We start from the raw sequence: 12,822 nt of genomic DNA, 5'->3' as shown, positions 1-12,822 counted from the left end.
ACAGCCTCACTTATTCCCTGGGGCTTATAATGAGCAGAAAGACATGAAGAAGCATTACTTCTTTCCTATCCATTTGGACTTATCTGAAAGAGACCATGCACCCTGTATTATTTAAAATTCAGTATGTTCTCTCTGATTTCTAGTCCCCATGGCCCTCACCTCAAGGGGGAAGACAGCTACATCCCAACCCTTTGCTCTACTCCCATGCGTACAGTGTTTCCAATCCCTCACAGGATCCAGTCTAGACTTCCCAAGCTCTTTGAATTATCCAGACCCTAACAACTTTCACTTGCTCAACTCTCCCCTCTTCAGCCTTATGTCCTATAAAATATTCAATGTTTAATTTGCCATCATTAATGTTCCCCACACGTTTTTCATGAAATTAACTCATCTGTAACCATCATTTTAAGCCATTTGCATGTCATTCCCTACTGGAAACTTTTTCTTTAGCCAAATCTGCTTCAAACTGCAAGGCGCATTTCAAGATCGACTTTTTATTTCATTGAATAGTTTGATGACTATATGACTATATGACTATATGAAGCATTCTTTCTGTGAATCCTATACTGTTCAGCACTTTGTTATTGAATCATCTAATCTTTTATTATTGCCTAAACGTTTCACACACAAACACACACATGCACACTTAATCTTATCTCCTAAATATAATGTTTTCCACTTATTCATTACTTCAGTAAATATCAAATATTTTCCTTCCGTGGGTCAAATGCTGTGCTAAGAAATGTTGATCATATAAAATGTAAAATATGTTGTTCCTGCTTTCAAGGAGATCACAAACTATCAGTAAAAATTAGGCACGTGGAAAAATAGGAGGAATAAAGCGCTGTATCATGATGAGTACGTGGAAAAACATTTATATGTGAGTCTTAGAAACTCAAAGCAATTAACGATGAATACGTCCCTAAAACAAATAAAAGGAAAATGCAAAGAATTGAAGACCTCAGTCAACTGGATGAATATTCACAGCATTTTCAGATGGATTACTCAACCCTGATCTGTTGGTGTCTTACTTTGCCTAAACCCAAACAGAAGACAGAATGCAAAGGGGCACAATTGATAGAGTCCACTTAAGTCCTCCTTCCAGGGCACAAAGTACGGTGGCATGATTAGTAAATGTTTTTCTAAAGGAGTTTGCAATCTCAATGCCTATGAGGAAAGTTTAATGCTGATTACAGGGGAGGTGAGAGATTCTTTGGAAAATGGGCTAGAAAACCAGATAAGTAGATTTGAGATTTATTTGGATATGGATAATCCTGAGGGAGTAGAAAACCAAATTTCAATTTGAATAGCAGTAACTTTGGAGATATGTATTACTCAAATGTAGTCCATTCTGTCTTAGGTGCTACAGTAGTTCTGGAAAACAACTTGGAAGGCTGTTGGTAAGCACTGTCTCAAACACTAAAATCCAGCCAAAGCCCAGAGAGCAAGAAAGAAAGCAATAAATGTTGCTTAAAAATTTATATTTCTTGCATGAAAATAAGTTAGTGAAAGCGATGATTATCATATAATAGTGATGGATACTCTATTTTCCTTTATGTATCCTGCAAGGCATACCCCAATTGAGCAGCTTGCTATTTCCCCAGCAGGCCACATATTTCCATCCTGAAATTAGGAGGGAGGGGCAGAGACTCCCCTATTTATCTTGTGCCACTGTGTTAAATATTCTTCCTTTGCCCCACCAGATCTTTTATTTCTTGACCATGTGAGTGGAAATGGAGATGTCAATCTTATTGCATACCACAGGAGCCCATTGGGAGGCCTCCAAACTCCCGATAGTGAAACGAATGCAGGAGCAGGGCTGGGAGGCTCTACAGTGACACACACATTTGGCAGGAAAGTTGGGGGCTGCTTTCATGGTGTATAGTCTCCTTTCTTTAGAGAACAGATTCTTTGAGTTCTCAAGTAACTCAAAGAAACTATAAGCCCGACTAGGTCAATTCTTTGGAGAAATAATGATAGTCTTAAGAGCTAGCATTCATTGGACGTTTTTCCTATGTTTGTATTGAATTCTATTGTTTAATCCTCAATATAGCTCATAAAATACTATTATTAACCTCCTCCTTTCCAAAAAATAGAGTTTAAGTACTTTCCCCATCAAAGTACCTGTGCTATTAATACAGAAAATCTCAAGACTACTAGAGTATTTCAAATTCCGATCACTGCTGTCACTAATTGGACATCACCTGTTACCAGACCATGATGTGAAAGGCTTTACATAGATAATCTTGAAAAAACTGATACAAAAAATGCTTAAATGTATGGGAATATGTGTTAAAAATTCTGATAAATCTATATATGTACACTGGAATTGAACAATTAAATAAATGGATGGTGGATAGTGAGAATCAGGTTTCTCACTATTGGAGTCGGAGTTTATAAATAAACAAAGGGAAGAGGCTAGAATGATCCATGTGGTAAGGGATTATAGTTTGAGATGTCAGTATAAATTTACATTTAGCTTATTATAGATACAGATGGCTACATATGCACATATATATACGCACACATGTGTACACACACACACATATACACATATATACACACACACACACATATATATGTATACACACACAAAAAAAATTATTTGGAATTCTTCTGGATGGGAGATTTGTCTTTTCTCCCCAAATTATTTATGTAATTGGTTACTTATTTATATTAGTATGGACCCTGGGATATTTATTTTATGCTTTGGTTTATGATCCAATTGCCCACGTTGTTCCTCCTTTGGCCATTGTGAGCTCTTTCAGTTAGCGCCTGTGTCCCTTTGACATGCCCCCATTATTGTGGTTGTGTATGTGTGTGTGTGTGTGCATGTGCGTGTTTGAGTTCTTCCTTGCTTACTAGCACCATGAGATGCTCCAGACTCATCCTGTATATTCTCCACTTGAATCCTAATGCCAACCATTTCTCTAAGGAGACTTTGTTCCTTTTATTGAAGTATGGTATTAGAAATCAGGATCCAGGATCTAGGTGTGCTCATTGCTACTGGGGTATAGTTACTTCTATGCTGTCTCAACTGATAGTGCATAGGAAATATATACGTGTACAATAATCATTATATATACACATATCCATATTTCTATATGTAGCCATCTGTATCTATAAGAAGCTAAATGTAAATTTATACTGACATCTGGAACTATAGCTCCTCCCTTTGCTTATTTATAAACTCCCACTCCAACAGTGAGAAACCTGATTCCCACTATCCACCATCCATTCACTTAATTGTTCAATTCCAGTGTATATATATAGCTGTATCAGAATTTTAACACATACACACATACTCCCACACATTTAACCCTTTTTCATATCAGTTTTTTATATATGTGTTTGTACATACATGTGTGTATATATACACATATATACTTGTATATACAGATATATATACACATATATGTGTGTGTGTATATATATACACACACACACATATGTTACACACAAAAAAATTATTTGGAATCCTTCTGCATGGGAGATTTGTCTTTTCTCCCCAAATTATTTATATATTGTACACACATATATATATGTGTGTGTGTATATATATGTGTGTATAATGTGTGTGTGTGTGTGTATATATATATACACATACAAATATACATATATATATATATATATATTCTGGCCTCAGGGAAGTGAAATATAACTCCCATTCCTTAAGTGTGGTGTGTGCATAGTCACTTCATTGCAAAGAGGACTGTGATGAAAAGATAAGAAGAAGAGTAACTATCTGGTAGAGAAACCTGTTAAAAACTACCTCAGCCAGGTGATTTAAGGTCAACATCAACAGTGATAAGTCATGGTGACTGTATTTGCTTTCTATATGATGTGATAAAGAATGGCACTTTACCTCTGTGGTCTTCCAAAATGCACCACTTAAAAACTAAAGAATAGGTTACTTACTTAAAATCACATAATTAGTAAAAAAGCCATATTAGCACATGGTCTTCCGTATCTTTACCTGTGATTGTTTTCATAACTTAAAATAACTGTTTCAATATTATATTTTTCAGAAACTCATTGTGTTGTATTTTTAAGAAACTACATTGGTGAATGCCTACATTTAATGCCTTTAATGCATTAGTATCTGTCAGATAATCTACTATGGAATTCTATGAATCTCCTAGGGTTGCACATTATTATTTGATTTGTCAAGATAATATTTTATCTTTTGACTTAGAGCTCTTACACATGAGGTCATCTGTAAGTTTATTCTACTTCTCTCTCTTTTTTATCCCATTTTTGTTAATTGTACTATATCTAATTTCAGAACATATATTTAAATATTATTCTGACATGATTTTTCATACTGTTGTCTTAATTTTATATATATATATTTTTTTTATACTTACCAACAGACTTTGCCAAAGTTTTCCTAATCATCTCCAGTTAGCTAAAGTTTATCCTGTAGGTTTTTCCTCAGAAAAGGCACATGGAAATGATATCCTCTTAGTTCTTAAAATCTTAAAATTCTTTGTCTATTCTCTTTGGACTAGAAGGACAGCTTGCCCGGATGCAAAAGCATTGGCACAAATTTTCCCTTAGAAATACCTTTAATGTCTTCTGTCATTTAATGATGTTGTTAAAAAAAGATGATGCCAACCCAATTCTTGTTACCTTTACCTTTGCATTTTACTTAAGTGGTCAAAAAATTCTTTCTTCATTTTTAAAGTTCAATAGTTTTCCCAAGATATGTCTTAACATTTACTGTTCTGGATCATTTCCATCAGGTGTATACTGTTGCCTTTCAAGTGTATATTTAAATCTTCTTTTACTTTAAGAGCATTTTCTTAAATTACAGTCTTGAACATTTATTTTGTTGCATTGTCTTGATCCGCTTTGAGCTCTCAAATTAGTCACATATTAAACCTTTTTCTGCCTAATTTCTACAGTTTTGTAGGAATTCTATGCATAGGGTGAGGATAGGGAGTTTCTCTCAGGAATCAAGAATATCTCAACCTCGAAAAAATATATAGAAGAAGGGGCAGAGCAAGATGGCCAGACAGAAGGATTCACAGATGATGCCCCCTCCCAGGAGCACCAGATTTAACAACCATCTACACAAAAAAACACTTTCATAAGAACCAAAAATCAGGTGAGCTCTCACAGTACCTGCATTCAACTTCATATTGCTAAAAGAGGCACTGAAGAGGGCAGGAAACACAGCCTTAAATTGCCAATGCCACCCCTCCCTCATCCACCAGCAGTGGATGTGTAGCATGGAAAGAGAATCTGTGTGACTGGGAAAAGGAGGGGAAGAGCATGCAATTGTGAGACTTTGCAATGAACTCAGTACTTCCCTGTCAGAGCACAAAGCAAAACCATGTTGAACTCAGCTGATACCTGCCCACAGAGGGAGCATTTAGACCAGCCTCAGCCAGAGAGGAATTGCCCATCCCAGCTGTCAGAACATGAGTTCTGCCAAGCCTCGCTACCGTAGGCTAAAGCTCTCAAGCCCTAAGTAAACTTGAAAGGCAGTTTAGGCCACAAGAACTGCAATTCCTACACAAGTCCTAGTACTGAGCTGTGCTTTGGTACCGGTGCTGAATACCCAGCCATACCCAGGTAGTACACCATGGGCCTTAGGTGAGACACTGAGACGTGCTGGCTTCAAGTGAGAACCAGTGCATTCCCAGCTGTGGTGGCTATGGTGAGAGACTCCTTTTTCTTCAGAAAAGAAGAGGAAACAGTAAAGGGATTTGTTTTGCACATTAGACACTAGCTTAGTGACAGTGGGGCAGAGCACCAAGCTGATTCTTGGGGCCCTCAATTTCAGGCCTTGGATTTTGGACAGCAATTCTGGACCTGTCCTGGGCCAGAAGGGATATCACCACCCTGAAAGGTGAGTCCCAGGTCTGGCGGCACTCACCATAAGCTGACTGCATAGCCCTTGATCTTAGGTGAACATCAGTGGTCCACGGCAGTACTCCCTGTGGGTCTGTGGTGGTGGTAGCCACAGGGTGAGGCCCCTCTGCTTCTGCAAAGTTGAGAAAAAAGTGGGAAGGACTTTGTCTTGTGGTTTGGGTGGCAGCTCAGCTGCAGTAAATAGAACACCAAGTAGATTTGAAAGATTTTTGCCTCCAGGCTCTGGCTTCTAGATGGCATTTCTGGACCAATCTGGGGCCTAGGGGAATGTACCACCTTGGAGAATGACACAAGCCTGGCTGGTTTTACCACCTCCTGATTGTAGAGCCGTAGGAGCTTCAGCAAACGTAGGCGGTAGACAGGTAGTGGCTACAGCATACCTTGGGTAAGAACCAGTGCTGAACTTGCTTCAGGTCTGACCCAGTATAGTCACAGTGGTGGTGTCCACAGGAGTGCTTGTGTCACCCAACCCCACGTTCCAGGCAGCTCAGCAGAAAGAGAGACTCTGAGAGAAGGTAAGGAAGAGAACAACAATCTCTGCCTGGTAATCCAGAAAATTCTTCCAGGTCTTATCCAACATCACCAACATGGTACCTCTACGTGTCTGCACAATCACAGAATTACTTATGTTACACTCCTGATGATGCAGATACAACTTGTATCACAACACTCAAGTTCTTTTAAATACCTGGAAAACCTTCTCAAGAAGGACAAGTACAAACAAGCCCAGGCTGTGAAGACTGCAATAAATACCAAATTCTTCAATGCCCAGACACAGACAAACATACCAAGTATCAAGACCATCCAGGAAAGCATGACCTCACCAAATGAACCGGATAAATCACCAGGGACCATTCCTGGAGAAACAGAGATAGGTGAATTTTCAGACACAGAGTTCATAATAGCTGTTTTGGGGAAACACACAAATTCAAGATAACACAGAGAAGGAATTCAGAATTCTAACAGACAAATTTAATGAAGGGTTGAGATAATCTGAAAGAATCAAGTAGAAATTCTGGAGCTGAAAAATACAATTGGCATACTGAAACATGCATCAGAGTCTTTTAATAGTAGAATTGATCAAGAAGAAGAATTAGTGCAAGTAAAGGCAAGCTATTTTAAACCATACACTCTAAGGAGGTTTTCAAAAAGAAATAAAAACAATGAAGCACTCCCACAGGTTCAAGAAAATAAACACAAAAGGGCAAATCTAAGAGTTATTGAGCTTAAAAAGGAGGTAGAAAAAAAGAAAGGGGTAGAAAGTTTACTCAAAAGAATAACAGAGAACTTCCCAAACCTAGAGAAAGATATCAATATCCAAGTACGAGAAAGTTATAGAACACCAAGCAGATTTAACCCAAAGAAGACTAACTGAAGGCGTTTAATAATCAATCTCCCAAAGATTAAGGATAAACCATCCTAAAAGCAGGAAGAGAAAAGAAACTAATAACATACAATGGAGCTCCAATACATCTGGCAGCAGACTTTTCAGTGAAAATGTTACAGGCCAAGAGATAGTGACATGACATATTTAAAGTGCTGAAGGAAAAAATCTTTTACTCTAGAATAGTATGTCCAGTGAAAATATCCTTCAAATATGAAGGAAAAGTACTTTCCCAGAAAAACAAAAGCTGAGGGATTTCATCAACACCAGACTTGTTCTACAAGAAATGCTAAAGGGAGTACTTAAATCAGAAAGAAAAGGATATATTAATAAGCAATAAGTAATCATCTGAAGGTACAACTCTCGCTGGTAATAGTAAGTACACAGAATATTATAACTCTAACTGTGGTGTGTAAACTACTCTTATCCTAAGTAGAAAGACTAACTGAGGAACCAATAAAAAGTAATAACAAAAGCAACTTTTCAAGACTTAGAAAGTAAAATAAGATATAAATAGAATGAAAAAGAAGTTACAAAGCCGGGGGACAAATCGAGTTTTTATTCATTTTCTTTTTGCTTGTTTGTTTTGGCAGACAGTGTTAACTAGTTACCAATTTAAAATAATGGATTATAAGATAGTATTTGCAAGCCTCATGATAATCTCTAACAGGAAAACACACAATGGATACACGAAAAATAAAAAAAAAAAACAAGAAACTAAATTATATCACGAGAGAAAATCACCTAAAGGAAGACATAAAGGAAAGAAAGAAGAAAAGACCACAAAACAACCAGAAAACAAATAACAAAATGACAAGAGTAAGTCTTTATCCACAATAACATTCAATATAAATAGACTAAGCTCTCCAATCAAAAGAATTAAAAAACATGACCCACCTGTTGTGACAAAGAAACACACTTCACCTATAAAGATACATGTAGACTGAAAATAAAGGGATGGAAAAAGATATTCCATGCCAATGGAAATAAAAAAAGAGCAAGAGTTGTTATATCAGACAAAATGCACTCCAGCCTGGGTGACAGAGTGAGACTCCGTCTCAAAAAAAAAAAAAAAAAGAAAAGATAAAGAAGGTCACTCTAAAATGATAAAGGGGTCAATTCAGCAAGAAGATATAACAATTTTAAATAAATATGCACCAAACACCAGAGCACCTACATATATAAACCAGTATTATTAGAGCTAAAGAGAGAGAAAGGCTCCAATGCAATCACAGCTGGAGATTTCAACACTCCACTTTCAGCATTGGACAAATCTTCCAAACAAAAAACCAACAAAGAAGCATTGGAGTTAATCTGCACTAAAGACCAAATGGATCTAATAGATATTTACAAAACATTTCATCCAAGAACTGCAGAATACGTATTCTTTTCCTTAGGACATAGATTATTCTCATGGATAGACCATATGTTAGGTCACAAAACAAGTCTTAAAACATTCAAAAAAAAACTGAAATAATATCAAGCACCTTCTATGACTACAATGGAATAAAAATAGAAATGAATAAAAAGAGGAATTCGGGAAACTATATAAATATGTGGAAATTAAACAATATGCTCCGGAGTGACAAGTAGGTCAATGAAGAGAGTAAGAAAGAAATTGAAATATGTCTTGAAACAAATGATAATGGAAACACAGCATACCAAAGCCTATGGGATACAGCAAAAGCAGTACTAAGAGGTATGTTTATAGCTATAAGGGCCTACATCAAAAAATAAGAAAAACATCAAACAAAGCATCAAATGATACATCTTCAAGAACTAGAAAAGCAATGGTAAACCAAACTCAAAATTACGGAAAGAAAAGAAATAATAAAAATCAGAGCAGAAATAAATGGCATCAAAATGAAGAAAACAATACAAAAGATCAATAAAACAAAAGTTTGTATTTTAAAAGTTAAATAAAATTGACAAATATTTAGCCAGATTAAGAAAAAAGAAGATACAAATAAAATCGGAAATGAAAAAGGATACATTACAATTGATACTGCAGAAATTCAAAGGATCATTAAAGGCTATGAGCAACTACATGCCAATAAATTGAAAAACCTAGAAGAAACAGACAAATTCTAGACACATACAACCTACCAAGATTGAATCAAGAAGAAGTCCAAATCCTGAACAGATCAATAACAAGCAACAATATTGAAGCTGCAACAAAAAGTCATCTGGTAAAGAAAACCCCAGGCCCCAGTGATTTCACTGCTGAATTCTACCAACATTTAAAGTACTAACCCAACCCTATTCAAATTATTCTGAAACATAGTGGAGAAGGGAATACTTTCAGACTCATTCTACAAGGCCAGTATTACCCTGATAGCAAAACCAGACAGATAAATCAAATAAAGAAAACTACAAGCCAATATCTCAGATGAATATGATGCAAAAATCCTTAACAAACTGTTAACAAACCAAATTCAACAATACATTAGAAAGATCATTCATCATGAATGATCCAAGTAGGATTTATCCCTGGGATGCAAGGATGGTTGAATGTATGCAAATCAATCAATGTGATACATCATATCAAAAGGATGAAGTATAAAAGCCATATGATTATTTCAATTGATGCTGAATACACATTTGGCAAAATTCAACATCTTTTCATGATTAAAAATAATACCCTCAAAAAATTGGGTATAGAAGGAAAATACCTTGATATCATAAAGGCCATATATGAGAGACCCATAGCTAGTAACATACTAAATGGAGAAAAATTGAAAGCCTTTCCTCTAAGATCTGGAACCCAACAAGGATGGCCGCTGTCACCACTGTTTTTCAACATAGCACTGAAAGTTCTAGCTAGAGCAATCAAGAGAAAGAAATAAAGGGCATCCAATTTGGAAATACAGAAGTCAAATTATCCTTGTTTGCATATGATATGATCTTATATATGGAAAAATCTAAAGACTCCATTGAAAAACTATTAGAACTGATAAACAAATTCAGAAAAGCTGCAGGATACAAAATCAACATGCAAAAATCAGTAATAATTCTACATGCCAATAGGGACTAATCTGAAAAAGAAATCAAGAAAATAATCCCATTAACAATACCTACAAATAAAATGAAATACCTAGGAATTAACATGACCAAAGACAGGAAAGATCTATACAAGAAAAACTATAAAACATTGATGCCAAAACATTGAAGAGCACACAAAACAATGGAAAAATGGACCATGTTTATGGAGTGTAAGAATCACTATTGTTAAAATGTCCATAATTCACAAAGCAATATGCAGATTCAATAAAATCCATATCAAAATACCAATGACATTCTTCAAAAGCGGTTGAAAAAACAATCCTAAAATGTATATGGAACTACAAAAGATCCAAAGCTATCCTAACCAAAAAGAACAAAACAGGAGGAATCACATTACCTAACTTGAGCTAATATTACAGAGCCATAGTAACCAAAACAGCATAGAACTGGCATAAAAACACATAGACCAGTGGATCAGAATTGAGAACTCCAAAATGAATCCATACATCTATAGTAAACTCATTTTTTTACAAAGATACCAAGAACATATATTGGGGAAAGGCCATCTCTTCTATAACTGGTGCTGGGAAAACTGGATATTCATATGCAGAAGGATGAAACTGGACCCCTATCTCTCACCATATACAAAAATCAAATAAAAATGGATTAAAGACTTAAATCTAAAACCTCACACTATGAAATGACTAAAAGTAAACATTGGGAAAACTCTCCAGGACATTGGATTGGACAAAGATTTCTTGAGTAATACCCTACAAGCACAGGCTACCAAAGCAAAAGTGGACAAATAGGATCACATCTGGTTAAAAAGCTTCCGCATAGCAAAGGGAACAATCAACAAAGTGAAGAGACAACTCACAAAATGGGAGAAAATATTTGCAAACTATCCATCTGACAAGGGATTAATAACCAGAATATAAGAAGATTAAACAACTCTATAGGACAAAAATCTCATAATCAGATTTTTTTAATGGGCAATGTGTCTGAATAGACAATTCTCCAAAGAAGACATAAAAATGGCAATTGGGTACATAAAAAGGGGCTCAACACCATTGATCATCAGATAAATGCAAGTCAAAACTACAATAAGATATCATCTCACCCCATTTAAAATAGCTTTTATCCAAAGACAGGCAATAATAAAAACTGGAAAGGTTGTGGAGAAAAGGGAACCCTCATACATCTTTGGTGGGATTTGTAAATTAATACAGCCACTATGGAGAACAGTATGGAAATTCCTCAAAAAAACTAAAAGTAGAGTTACGATATGATCCAGCAATCCCACTGCTGGGTATATATCCAAAAGAAAGGAAGTCAGTATATCGAAGAGTTATCTGCACTCTCATGTTTGTTGCAGCACTATTCACAATAGCTAAGATTTGGAAGCAATGTAAGGGTCCATCAACAGATGAATACATTTTTAAAATATGGTATATATACACAATGGAGTACTAATCAGCCATAAAGAAGAATTAGATCTTGTCATTTGCAAAAACATAAATGGAACTGGAGGATATTACATTAAGTGAAATATGCCAGGCACAGAAAGACAAATATTACATGTTCCCAGTCATTTGTGGGAGCTAAAAAAAAAACAATTGAACTCATGGACATAGAGAAAAGAAGGATTGTTACTAGAGGCTGGGAAGGGCTGTAGGGGGATGGGGAGGATGTGGGGATGGTTAATGGGTACAAAAAATAGAAAAACTGATTAAGACCTAATATTTGCCAGCACAACAGATTGACTAGAGTCAAAAATAATTTAATTATACATTTTAAAATAACTAAAAGCATATAATTGGATTGCTTGCAACACAAAGGATAAATGCTTGAGGGGATTGATACCCCATTCTTCGTAACGTGCTTATTTCACATTGCAGACCTGTATCAAAACATCTCACGTATGCCATAAATGTATACACCTACTATGTACCCACAAAAAATTTAAAAATTAAAAAATAAACAATAAATAAAATGGGAGATTGACATTATGAAAAAATATAAAAGACATAGAAACATAGAATCCACATAAATGGCTTAAAAATGAAAATATTAACATCTCTACAGAAGCAGAGACCATTTTTTACAAAATTTAACACAACTTTATAATAAAAACTTTGTAAATTAGGAATATATAGAATTTCCCTAACCTAAAGAAGACTTCTATATAATTCCTACAATAAATATCTTTCAGGAGTATTCCTTTTATTTGTTAGTATAGAAATTTTTAAGTAATTTTTAAGAGAAATATTATAAATTTTGGAAAACAGTATAATGAGCTTCAGTTGTTACAGCTATACAGCCAGCTGCTTCGTTAACAAACACCCTGATACAGTTTGGCTGTGTCCTCACCCAGAATTTCATCTTGAATTGTAATCCCCACATGTCAAGGACAGAACCAGGTGGAAGTAATCCAATCATGGGGGCGGTTTCCCCCATGCTGTTCTCATGATAATGAGTGAGTCACCTGAGATCTGATGGTTTTATAAGCGTCTGACATTTCCCCTGCTTGCACTCACTCTGTCCTGCCGCCCTCT

The sequence above is a fragment of the Nomascus leucogenys genome, chromosome X (assembly GCF_006542625.1).
Source record: "Nomascus leucogenys isolate Asia chromosome X, Asia_NLE_v1, whole genome shotgun sequence".
Taxonomy (NCBI): domain Eukaryota; kingdom Metazoa; phylum Chordata; class Mammalia; order Primates; family Hylobatidae; genus Nomascus; species Nomascus leucogenys.
The sequence above is the reverse complement of the archived record's forward strand: the minus strand, read 5'-3'. Positions refer to the sequence as shown.